A 12,541-nucleotide genomic window follows, 5' to 3' on the forward strand; every position below is an offset into this window, starting at 1 on the left:
CCACTGTATTACATGCATACATATACACTGCACTGAGAAATTCACCATGGCATGGTGTGCACACAGCACCATAGATACACATTGCACTGAGAAAACCAGTGCAGTGTCTACACAGAAGTACAGAAGAACAGAAACATTACACTCTGAAGTTCAACTAAGCATTACACACCCCAAAAAACAGAGGCACACACAGCCCACATTGTGAAACCCACCATCCTATTGCGCATGCAAAAAGATATGTACTGAAACAAAGAAATGCACAAAAGCAGGGCTTAAGCAGCAATGAATACACAAACACACGCGTAAGAGATGCACCAAAACTGGCACACACCTACAGTGTACACATACATCAGAGCAATCAGCAATATTTCCAATTCCAAACCTTAGCAAAAGATGAAGCAGGACCTAGCATCAAAAGACTGGCTTCAAAATAATTAGATTTCAAATAAGAATATCAAGTTCTTTTTATTTGCCTTATTGTGCTTATATAACCTGAGATTTTTCTGACATAAACCTGGGACTACTGGAGTTATATTAAGTAACCCACCAAATATCACAAGATGCCCAAATAACAAAAACTGCTGTAGGCACAAAGAGCAGATACTTGGACTGGCATAGACACATACACACATAAGGCAGGACTGAACCAACAAAGAAAATGCATGGACACTTGTGAATCTACACCGGGTTCTTTTGGAGGGATGCTCCCCAATCACTACAAATCCTGTGTGAGGAAGAAAGAATAAAACAAAACCCATTTGGATTCCTCAAGGTTTTAACCTACTAGTAGGCCATAATCTGACCATTGTGAGAATACTTCCTCACAATTTTTCATCTGATAGTTCCCTTTGTAAAATGACCCTCTTATGGACCCACTCCTTAACCAGGACTTAATCACCCACTGCTGGGCACCTAGAGCTTTTTGTCTTGTAGACCATCAGGAAAAGGTCCTAGATCATTTTCAGAGCCATGATTTAAAAAAGTTAATGTCACATGGAAAGGATCTAGTTGCCAGAATGCACAGGTCCTTTGCATGATTGATAACTCAGACTCAAGCAGTTTCACACGCACAAGAAATCAAGTGTGCTGATTTGGGATATCTGCCTATGTATACCTTACTAATTGTAGTTAAGGTTGTGAGAGTGTTGTACCTTTGAATGACTCTATATGCTGTCAGGAATTTTGTCATACATCTCAAAGGACAGTAGTCATGAAACCTTGATGACTCCGATTTCAGTAGGAGTCCCTTAGGAGATGCTGAAGACCAGGACAACCAGTTCAGCCATATTTGTGCAAGAAGTCAGAGGTTGGAAATAATAAAAGCCCCAAACCTGTTGACACTAGGACTGAAAAAAAATCCAAGTGCCTCACAGAAAACTCTGAGATAATCACAGGGGAAGAGGAAGCTTTGGCAAGGATGATGAAAAGAGGGACACGTTTTTGAGCATGGGGTGCTACTTTAATTGTGGGACCAGTTTGGGATGAAGGAACCTGACTGAACACAAGAGACTTCATAACTTTCAATACTCCGAAGTAGAAAATGCCATAAATTGGATTGCCTATACAACCTTAATTTGCCCTCTCCCAACATGCATCCCTTGTCTTATAGTGTTTAATTACACGTTCATGTGCTATTTTCAGCATACAGTCTCTGTCTCATTCAATGAGTGGCTCCATTCCTTATTTGGTATATGCCATCCAAACTGCATTATATTATTACATCAATAATTCATTCTGGAGTGTTTCCAAGGGTCTCCCTCCATAGTAACCAAATTCTTTGTATCAGTGAATTTATCTTCACAGTACATTTGTGGCATTAGGCATATTTATTATTTCTATTTTACACATAAGGAACTGAGACCAGATGTGTTCACTAATTTGTTAGCCAATTTGCAAGACCCTGGGATCTGGTTTTTCAGCTCCCACTGACTTCAGTTGCAATTGTGCAATCTCCATGCATCTTATACCAAGCACCCAGAAATGAGGAGCACAGACTCAGAGTAAATACTACTCATTTACAAGTGCCATGCAGTACCATGCTGGGATATACCACACTTGCTCCACACATCCCCTTCCCAAACCAGAAACAGCATTGCCTATAGCATAACTAAGGCTGGTGAGTAAGGCACCAGCCCTGGGCACCGATTTAGAGGACATGCCATCCGCAGCAGCCTCTTTGCAAAGAGGTAAGCATTCAGGCCTCCTATTTTCTCTTCCCCCCCACCCCACTGCTTTCCACTCCTCTCTCCTGCTCAGGGCACCAACATTCCTACTTAAATCTCTGAACATAGCTTTCTAGCAGAGAGTGGTTTCCATGCCAGTGAGTTTTCTTTATCAGTAGTGTAACTGGGGCAGGAGGGGGCACTGGCATAGCAGTCTGGGGAGAGGAGGTGCTGGAGCAGTAACCCTGAGCATTACTTTTTGGAGGGGCACAAAAAATAGCCATATGGACTGCTGCTGCCCAAACCATGGAGCTGCCCTGCTATGCCTCTGCTGCTTATATCTGAGAGGCAGAGATATAAAAGAGTAAAGTATGCAGCTTTACTACTGCTGGTTTGGAAGGTAGCATGTGACGAGCAAGTGCAGTATGTCTCAGGATGGAGCCACCTAGCGCCAGAAATGAGTGCTATCAATGGTCCTTCAGTGGTCAACCGTGAGTAACTTAAGTGACTTGTCTTGCATCATAGAGGAGTTCTGTGGTAGACATAAAGATGGAATCCGGTTCTCCAGAATGGTATTCAGCTCTCCAGATCATTACAACATCCTTCCTTTTCTTGCAGTCTCTTGTCTTATGTGCTATCCACAGTTCAATCCCTTAAAAAAAAGGAGGAGGAGTCCTGCAGATAACAGCTTTATTTGGTATTTATGAAGAGTCATTCTCAGGGCATCATCTATTCTGCCCACTGAGTGAGTCAGAAGTCCTGTGGGAAAAAAACAGCACATAACTGTATCATAAGGTATAACACACAAAGGCTGAATTAAAGTTGTAAGAATAACCTCACTTCCTGTGAAGCAGAATGTGTCCGGTTGTTTGAATAGAAGATATTACTGAACCGATCTTGCTTCTTATATATCCCCTGACCATCATGGATACAACACCCCTATGAGACTATTTAATTCCCATGTGTCCTAACTTTGGAGTGCTTAGCTTTGCAAAATTAATATTTTTAAATGTAATTCCTTAATTTGAAAAATACAGTAGAAAATGTCATCTGGTGGAACCATACTGAGGATGATTTCAGTGATCATCAGTATTCATACTTTTGTCCACAGTACAGACTTGCACCACCTGAGCTAGTGGAGTTACTGAGGTAGCAGCAGTAGGCCGTTATCATCTATGCAGGCTGCACACTAGGAAGGGAGGTGGTATACACTTTGCCAGTGAGGTTCAGAACTATAGGCTAACAGTAGAGGAAAAAGAGGACTGAAGACCTCTGGTTCACATCCACTCTGAAGGGGAGGGGGCTGGTGTAGTTATAGAAGCTTCTCTTTCTGCCCCTGTTTACTCTCCTTCTGCTCCCTGGCATCCTGCCCCCTCCTTTTTTTCTATCCTATTGTGGCTTGTGTCCCTGCCCTTCTTCTGCTATCCAGTCCTCACAGGTTCTGCCCCCCTTTGTTTCTATACACTTCCTTCATTCCCTCTCCCCTCTCTCTACTCCCATTCAAACTAAACAGAACTCATCCTGATACATTTTTAACAAATATCTTTTGTCATCTCTACATAGCAAAATTGTTATTGGGATAGAAAATAAAATTACTGCATCCCAAATCTACCTGAAACACTAAAATAAGCATTAATAGCTGTACTACTGCAAACTGTAGGTGGCATTTCAGGTTGCTGTATGTTCAGTGACATATTTACAGACTGCATAAAGATACCTGTCTTTGAATGAGAACACTTTAGACATAATGCCAAATGGCTGTACAGTGGGACTATGCTTTGGTGATTCTTGACATGTGAATGATGAGCTGTGCCATTCAAACATTTACAATACATATATGGCCCTTCTCTGCCATATAAGAATTTTTGTGTGATTTTAACAAAGAGGCCATATATTTTTTTAATCTATTTAACATTTAAAATATCATCAATGTATATTTATTCCCTGTGCATCTGTTCTCACTGCTTTCCTGCCAGGGGAATCATCACAGGAAAGTAGCCATAGCCATGGTAGACAGCACTCTATGATGATCAAGGGAATCTATGCCTAGTGGAGAAGCTCTGGTTGAGGTTGGTGAAACTGTTTAGGCATGGAATGGCAGTGGATGTAAAGTCAGCCATCTGCTGCCAGGTTTGTAGCTGATGCCTCTTAGACAGGTACCACACTGGGACATTGGACTTTAATGACTGCTTTTTCAGTTGGAAGCACCTTTGCACAATGGATTGACTGATGCTAGGAAAGCCCTTTTCCCCCAAACACTTTGCAGTTTGGAGACTGGGAAATACCCAAGCATTGAACAAAGAAACTAAGGTGCTGATGCTGGCCGTTAGAAACAAAAAGAACAGGTGGATCAGGAAGGATCTCACAGACACCCAGAAAGGAAGGGAGTGCTTTCACAGCAAAATGAGTCCTTTTTAAGTACATGACCTCCTGATATCAGAGCTAGTTGACCTCAGAGAGAGAAACTTCACATTTCAGAATACAAATTATGAGCTGTAGGAGGAGGTTCCCAGATGCTGATTTATGCCTAATTACTTTTGAGGGATGAAATCCTAGGCACTGCTATGTTCCTTACTATTGCCTACTGACTAGATTCCTGCTTAGCTTCCAGGGTTCTCTAAATCAGCTTCCTCAGTACCTGACTGGGGACCCATGAGTTGCATGGGGAGCCTGCAGTTGTAAGTCCAGGCTAAGGATTCTAGCAGGTAGCAGTTGTCCTCAAAGTTAGGATTTACAATAACTAAGTTCCCTTTGTGGGTTTAACTCTGGGTGCCCTAAACACTTATATCCATACTTAAGCATGTAAATGAAATTAGGTTGATTTTGTACAGCTGGAGCAACCCTCAGCTCCTACTCCCTGACTTTAATGTGTGTTTAATGCCCCCCTGAAAGTTGACTTAGATTTAAGTTGACTTGAGTCTTAAGACTTAAGTCATTGGACTTGAGCTGAATTGCTGCTTTAGGGTGTGTCCCAATGAGTGTGTAAGTGCAGGGACATGTATTTCCTGCAGGACAAATAGCAGCAACACATACTTGTAGGGTAGAGTAGGGGAGGCCTGGGTAGGGTAGGTTAGGGCAGGATAGGGGAGGCTGAGGCCAGCATCTGTACTGGCCCCAGCAGCTTTACATGGGGTCCTGGGGGCCTCCCAGGGCAGCAGCACTAAGCCAGCCACTTGGAACCTGGCCAACAGCCAAAGCATGGCTCTAGCCAGCCGGGCTCTCTTCCTGGTGGTGCATGCTGCTACCATTTGCATTTGCTTTTTTTTTAGCAGTGATTGTTTTTGACACCAGGATCTCCAGTGTCAAAAAAACCTGCCATGGTGCTAATTTGCAGTGTGGCAAATGGGTGCACATATGTCATGTGTGGTTTGTAGTGCCTCAAACTGACCTGAGGTGCTGCAAACTGTACACACACCCTTGTCAAGATGTGCCCTCAGTGGCTGTTTTTCTGTTCTGAGAGTAAAGAGCATATGTCTCATACCCATCCCCTTTCTACATGCACAAGTACTTGGAACCTGTGAATGTACAAGCAGGCAAATCAGAATTTGCTTATCTTGCTGGGATCCTATGACCCTAGCTGACTTCCTACCCCTGGAGCAGGGGGCTGGACTCGAAGATCTTCTGAGGTCCCTTCCAGCCCTAACGTCTAAGAAATCTATGAAATCTATGAAATTAGAATTCAGGGATCTCTTCCTCCCAATTCAAATCCTCTGTCTGCTCTATTTGCTGGGATGAGGATCCCAGTACAGTATGAGGGCAGATAGGGTGTTGTGTTTCAAATGCCCCACTGCTAGGTGATATATAAAAACCCCAAATGCCTTAGGGACTCTTCCTTCCTTCAACTCCTTTCTGGTAAGGAGATATTTTTGGCCATATCACCTCTTCTGATGTATGGCATTATTTGCCTAAATGAAACTAGTTTTCAGAACTCATGACTGAAAATACGGAGAAGCACTGACATTCAAATTATGGAAAAAATGGAAAGGATTGTTTCCCTGGAGAAGCTGAATCTCAACCGTTGGCTATCATCCTTCATTTTGGCTTACCTGTCTTCTGCACACCGACAGGGTTTTTTTTATGAGGACAGTCTTTTCATGTATCCTCCACTGTCTCCTCTCCATTACATTTAAAATTGCATCTTGCACCAGACATTAGAGGCAAAGGTGATTTCTGCCAACCCATTGGCTATAAATCAGTGCAGAGTGGAAGCTGCTCCATTTTCTAAATAGTTAATCACAGGAGATGACCCTTGGGGTTTTCCACCCATTCTAGCAGAGACATTAAGAGCACATTATCATGTTATTGATATAATCCAAAGTCTGGAAACCCATGTCCAATTACAGTTCATTCTCCTATTCAGTGCAGAAATTTTTAATTTAAATCTTCTAAAAGCACACAGGAGTTTGACATGTAGGGGGAACGCTTAACATAGCAACCTTGAAGCTGTTCCTCAAACCAGGGGGGAGTGGGATTTCTTTCTTTGCACTTCACTCCCTTACTTTAACCAGCAAATCCTTCCAGAATGAACATGTGCATCTTTTCTCAGGAACGGGTCCATTTGAATCCAGTTTTCTCTTCTGCCAACTACTTAATAACTGGCACCACAAAGTCATTTCTCATTTAATTCTCCTACATAAGTTGGGGGTGGGGGGAGTGAGATTTCTCTTTTCCTCATACTATGATTTCATTTTAGGTGGATGCCATTTGCAAACTGAAAGAGCCTGGTGGACTTGGAGATGGGAAAGCATTTGGGAGCTGGCTGGGAGTCAAGTTCTAGTGTGTGTCAGTCAGACAGTTTGTTTAATTACATTTTTATGTCTGTTGAAGAAATTGAGAACTGGAAGGGTAGTTGAGGCTCGGTAAATAAAAGGGCAAGTAAGCCTGGATGCTCGTGGAGAAAGACTGAGGAAGGGTTAAAGGCTTGCCAGGCCATTGAGGGCCAGGCCACTGTAATTTGTAATAAGCATCACTCCATAAATAATAGACCAGTGACATAAGTGTGTAGAGAAATGATGCTACCAAAATGTTACCTGGTAGTTTCAACATAAAATTCACCTATCCAGCTCCTTCAGATAAAAGTTTTATGGTAATTATGTATATGACACATGGTTTATGGAAAGCTCCTACTTTGCTGGTTAGAATGATTACATGCTTTCGCCTCCAAAGGCTCTTTCCTGGTAGGACAAATTCTCATAAAAATATATAGAATAATGTAATTAAAGAGAATCAGTTTATTCAGTGCTATCAATATCCTTTCTACAGCAGTAGTTCCAGGCATAGTCATGCTCTTATATATCAGTGTGCATGAGAAAGAGAAAGAGAATGCATGGGGATGCAGGATAAAGTTTTTATTGCCTTCGGTTTAGGATGGCACAAATGCCAAGTTGTTTCTATGAGTCAGATACCTTCCTACATTAGTCCACCTAGCTACTGATCTTTTCATGCTAAAAAAAAAACAAGAAAAGAAAAAAATCTTTTAAACCTCTTACGTCCTAAACTGCGTTTTTACCTTTGTGTAGAAAACTCTTTCCTCTGTGCACTACTCCTATCCTCTGCTAACCCAGTCATTGCATTGTCAGACTGTAGCTTGACCTTCATCCAGTCCAGCCTGTGAACTGTTAGTGCTGAATTCCAACTAGAAACCTTCCTGTTTCAGACTCTCTTGCAGCATCAAAATCTTCTGTAGCTATAGACAGGAGGTATACACATGCTCCAAATTTTGGCCAGTGTCTTGGCCAGTAAGAGTTGAAACAATGGACTTCTAAAACCCCTTGCTGTTCCTTGCTCTACTGAAAGTAAGGATTTATTTTAGCCACTAAGTGAGGATTTTTTTTTTAAATGGAACTTTTACTTGTCAGCTCTCTATCAGGAGGAATTTGTGCTGAATGAACTGTTTTGCTTCAAAAGCCTGAGTTATATTATTTGTTGTGCACAATGGTGTCATTCCATATCAGTTTGGCAGTTCTGACATTTCTCATTGCTGTTGGGCTTTGGTCTCAGTTACATAAGCTGCCATGTCAGGCCCAGATGAAGCCAAGTTGAAGTAAACAAGTGATGCCAGTCTGGAACCTCAAAAAAGTAGAAGCAACTCACAGAGGAGTTCACCTCTTCTCTTTTCTGAAACTTTTCTGACAGTTGTTTATGGGGTGCTGGCTACTTTCAGTGTTGAGGTGCTGTTCTCCCAGATCTGCTCTCCCAGGGTACACATTGTTCCCAGAAGCTACAATGATTGGAACCAATAAGGAAATTAAACATCAGGAGTAGGTATCATGTGAAGGGTTCATGTGATAGCTACCCCCTAAAGTTTAATTTCCATATTGGTGCCAATCATTGTAGCTTCCAGGAACAACATGCACTTCTGGCATAAAGCAGCAAGAACCAAGCATACCCTTTACCTCTATTTATGCTTCTTTAATGGTATCATCATATAGATGAGTCATCTGTTGGATCTCAAGCTTCCTGAGCTCTCCTTGCTCTGAGTTTGGAGGCAGTGGTAATTGAGGGCAAGCTGTACTTCATCATGCCCTGATCAACCCTCATGTAGTTCAGCTGCACAGAACCTTCCTCAGTCTCTAAACTGGGCAGAAAGCCACAACTGCCTCCCCAGGAGCACAAACTAGGAATTGCACACCCTTGAGCCCAAAGGCAAAGAATCAACAGGCAATGAAGGGAGATGGCAGGGAAGCAAATGGGAATTCTGTGCAATTGGAGCACTTACACAAAAATCTTTTGTACAGCATTTACACACTTGCACCTCAGACCTAAGTGGATAGAGTGTAGCAGATGTGCAGAACCTTATATGTGTTATCAGGCAGCAGTCATGAGGGTGAGTCATGATATGGGATCCTGGCCTCTGAATACTGTGAGGAATAACTTCACATTAAAACCAACTGTGGTAGCTAAATGGGAGGCTCTACAATGAATGTGAAAGTGGTATTATTTATATTAATATTCATGCTGTCTTTCACATATTTTGCCATGATGGCTTAAAGGCATCAGAGAGGTGGTTAGCTATGTTAGTCTGAAGTTGGGCATAAGGCAAGGTAGCAGTTAACTGCTTCAGCATCATGAATTTTTGTAAGCAAGAACTTGCTTCATCAGATGTAGGTTCTTTCTTTCATCAGATGCTAGCATCCTGCTGAACCAGTTAGTCTCCAAGATGCCACTCTTCCCTACCTTCTTCAAGGAGTTAGATAACTGATGCTACCTTGCTTGAGGAACAGATGGGGATATTTGGTACCTGCTTTATCTATATAGTGGAATAAAACTTAGCATGTCTTAGTATATACGTTACAAAAACAACTACTCCAATTGTCTGAATTTGATTGCGTCCCTCATATCCCATCCTTCAGACATCAGTTATCTTGCAGTTAAATTCTCTGAGAATGAGACAGTATAGTCCTAAGTGTCTGTAACACAATGAGGTTACAGTCCTGATTGTGGCATCTGTAATAAATATTGCTCAACAACAATAATCTCTTTATAATCAGGAGAAGCATTTATGGTGCTCTGAGGAAAAGTTTTTGAATGGCTACTGATGGAGCATGGCACAGAGAGCTAATGGGTTTAGAAAGATCCCTGCGCTCCAGGACTCCTTCATTTGGAGTGTCCAGATGGACACAGTTTGGAGTGGGATGGGGGGTGGGGAAGAAGGGGAGGGTCTTGGTAGTTACAAAGCCAACCGTGGATTTCTGGTCAGTGCTGTAACAAGGCTGGGGTAGGGAGGGGGCAAGAAGGGCAACAACTCCAGGCACCAAAGCAGAGGGGCACCAACAGGCACTGCCCAGCCAGGATGGGGCCATAAGTGGCTCATTTTGAGGGGTGCAGGGACTGGGGATGGGGGGCTCCCACCGCTGCATGCACTCCTGGGTGATGATGGAAGGGTGTGTGCAGAGCAAGGGCAGGCTACCACTGTGGGCTTTGCCCCAGTTGCCAAACTTCCTTGCCCCAGCACTGTTCCCGGTGTTCCTGTGGAATATGACGAGTATTACCAAAGTGGGAGTAGCAGTTTGGTGTGCAGCCTCTCAAAAAATTCATAGATTCATAGACTGTAAGGCTGGAAGGGACCTCGGAAGATCATCAGGTCCAGCCACTTGCACCAAGTAGGAAAGACAACTGGGGTCAGGGGACCCCAGCAAGGTGATCATCCAATCTCCTCTTGAAGATTTCCAGGGTAGGCAACTGCACCACCTCTGGAGGGAGCTTATTCCATAGTCTGGACACCTTAGTTGTGAAGTAGTTTCTCCTCATGTTGAACCTGACATAGTCTTCCAGGAGTTTGTAACCATTACTCCTAGTTTCCCCCAGGGTGTCCTGGTGAAGAGTTGTTCACCGAGCCCTTGATGTAAGTCTCTGATGTAGCAGTAAGCTGGTAAGCTGCTACCAAGTCCCCTCTCAGCCTTCTCTTTTTCAGGCTGAAGAGTCCCAGGTCCCTCAGCCTTTCCTCATATGGCTTGCTGCACAAGCCTCTGATCATACCGATGGCTCTTCTCTGGATTCTGTCAAGCTTTACCATCTCCATATTAAAGTATAGCGCCCAGAACTGGATGCAGCACTCCAGCTGCGGTCTCACCAATGCCGAGTAGAGAGGAAGAATCACTTTGGTTTTGCTGGAGATGCATCGATTGATGCATGCCAGGGTATTGTTAGCCCTGCTGGCCACAGCATTACACTGCCAGCTCATGTTCATACAGTGGTCTATTATTACCCGCAGGTCCCTTTTGTTCGTAGTGCTGGTCAGGTTGGTGTTGACAAGCCTGTAGGTGTGCAGGGGTTTGTTCGTCCCCAGTTGCTTTCCACTCGGCATTCTAGAGGAAACAGCTGGGCAAATCCAGGAGTGCTGGCACCGAGTCAGATGGAAAGTGGCACAGAGAGCCAAAAAACCCAGGGAGTTATTCTACCCCCAGACCAGTCCGACAGCAGAAGCCTGAGGTCCTGCAGTGGGACTCCTGTGTAGATGATATATTTAAACAAACAGTCCATTTCCTAGCTGACCCTGTTTACAGCCAGAACAAATTGTGGTTGAAACACCAATAAGCAAGTTAAATATTGATATAAAGGAAATGCCTGCTTCACTCTGAAAGCTGCCAAGCTCAGATGGACCATGAGAGGACCAGAGACTGTTTACTGAGAAGGCCTGGCTTCTCGCCCCTAGGACGGAGCCAGGTCAGCAAAATTAACATAGTTGATCTCAGCTGCTGTAATGGCTGGGAGGTGTTGAACTACTGATGGGGGAAGGGGGAACATGTAAGGGAATGGATGAGGGTCTAAGTGAGTTATCTCTATATTATCCTATCTGGTAGTAGCAGAAACAATACACATTTCCTGCCCCCTGTGCAGTACTTATCATAACTAGTTTGGACAAGTTCTCATATACACATTCATGTGCATTTAGTCATATCATTATGCAATTTTGCCCAGGCTCTAGAAAATTAAACTATTCTGTTGTTGTTGCTTTTGTTGTTACCAAGTTGTTTTTCTCCACGCATGTGCATCTCCTTCTCCTCACTCTTCATTTATTTTTCTACTTTAAAAGCTTTCTAGGAATGTTCTTTCCAGGAACAGGCCTGATTTGCTAAGAAAAATAGTGAGTTTGTGCTCACTAGAATGCAGCACAATGTCTCAAAAGGTCAGGCTTGTAGCTCACTAAAAGACAGGTTAAGTGTATTGCAAAGAAGCAAAACAGTTTTTCTCCTGGATATTTTTTGGAGGCAAGGCAGGCATAGAGAACAGTACTGCTCGTAGAAGCCTTATTTTTGAAAGCTTAGGTACATTAGAAACTATTTGTGTAATAGGACAATTGGTGAATGCAGTGATGATACCCATGTGTGTCAACCCATAAACGAGTTACCATGAAGTAAATATGGTTAGGGATTTGCAGTGTCAGCTGCTCGCAGTAATTGCTCTCTCTTACACCAGGGTAAATGAAAGCTAATCTGTGGCAGAGTGCTTCTCTTTCATTGAGGGGTCCTTGCACCTGTGAATGCCCACATTTTTTATACTAAGAATTCCCTGGAGCAGCCATGCAACCCGGGCCACCCCTCTCCCACGTGTGCCCTAGCCGCTAGGCCAGAAAGTTGTACTCGCCCTTTGGCCCAATAAATATTTTCTTATTCTGTTCAAAAGGGAGCAGCTTCAATAGGAGAAACTGTGCTAGTCCCCTTGCCCCAGAATACCATATCCCTAGAGCGTTCATATGGGAGACATGGGCTTCATATGCCTCAGGCAGAAGATGGAAATGAACGCAGGCTTCCTATACTATAGTCTGTGAGAGTGCTCTACCCACCCACCTTGTGGGTAAAAGCAGAGTTTCAAATTTTAGTGTCTGCATAATAGCACCTATGACTGCCTCCCACTGCCTGGTGTTTTGGGGCTGACAC

The 12,541-nt window shown here is 43.4% G+C and overlaps 1 long non-coding RNA gene across 1 annotated transcript in view; it reads right to left on the reverse strand.

Moving 5' to 3' along the window:
- Window positions 1–350: 350 nt before the first annotated feature.
- Window positions 351–12,541, reverse strand: part of LOC109301168 — a 49,516-nt gene continuing 37,325 nt past the window's right edge. The window contains exon 3 of the long non-coding RNA XR_002098457.1: window positions 351–2,921. This is a non-coding gene — a long non-coding RNA (uncharacterized LOC109301168). The remainder of the gene's footprint in view (window positions 2,922–12,541) is intronic.

This window comes from Gavialis gangeticus, unplaced genomic scaffold (assembly GCF_001723915.1).
Source record: "Gavialis gangeticus isolate Ggan-Ray unplaced genomic scaffold, GavGan_comp1, whole genome shotgun sequence".
In the NCBI taxonomy this organism is placed as follows: domain Eukaryota; kingdom Metazoa; phylum Chordata; order Crocodylia; family Gavialidae; genus Gavialis; species Gavialis gangeticus.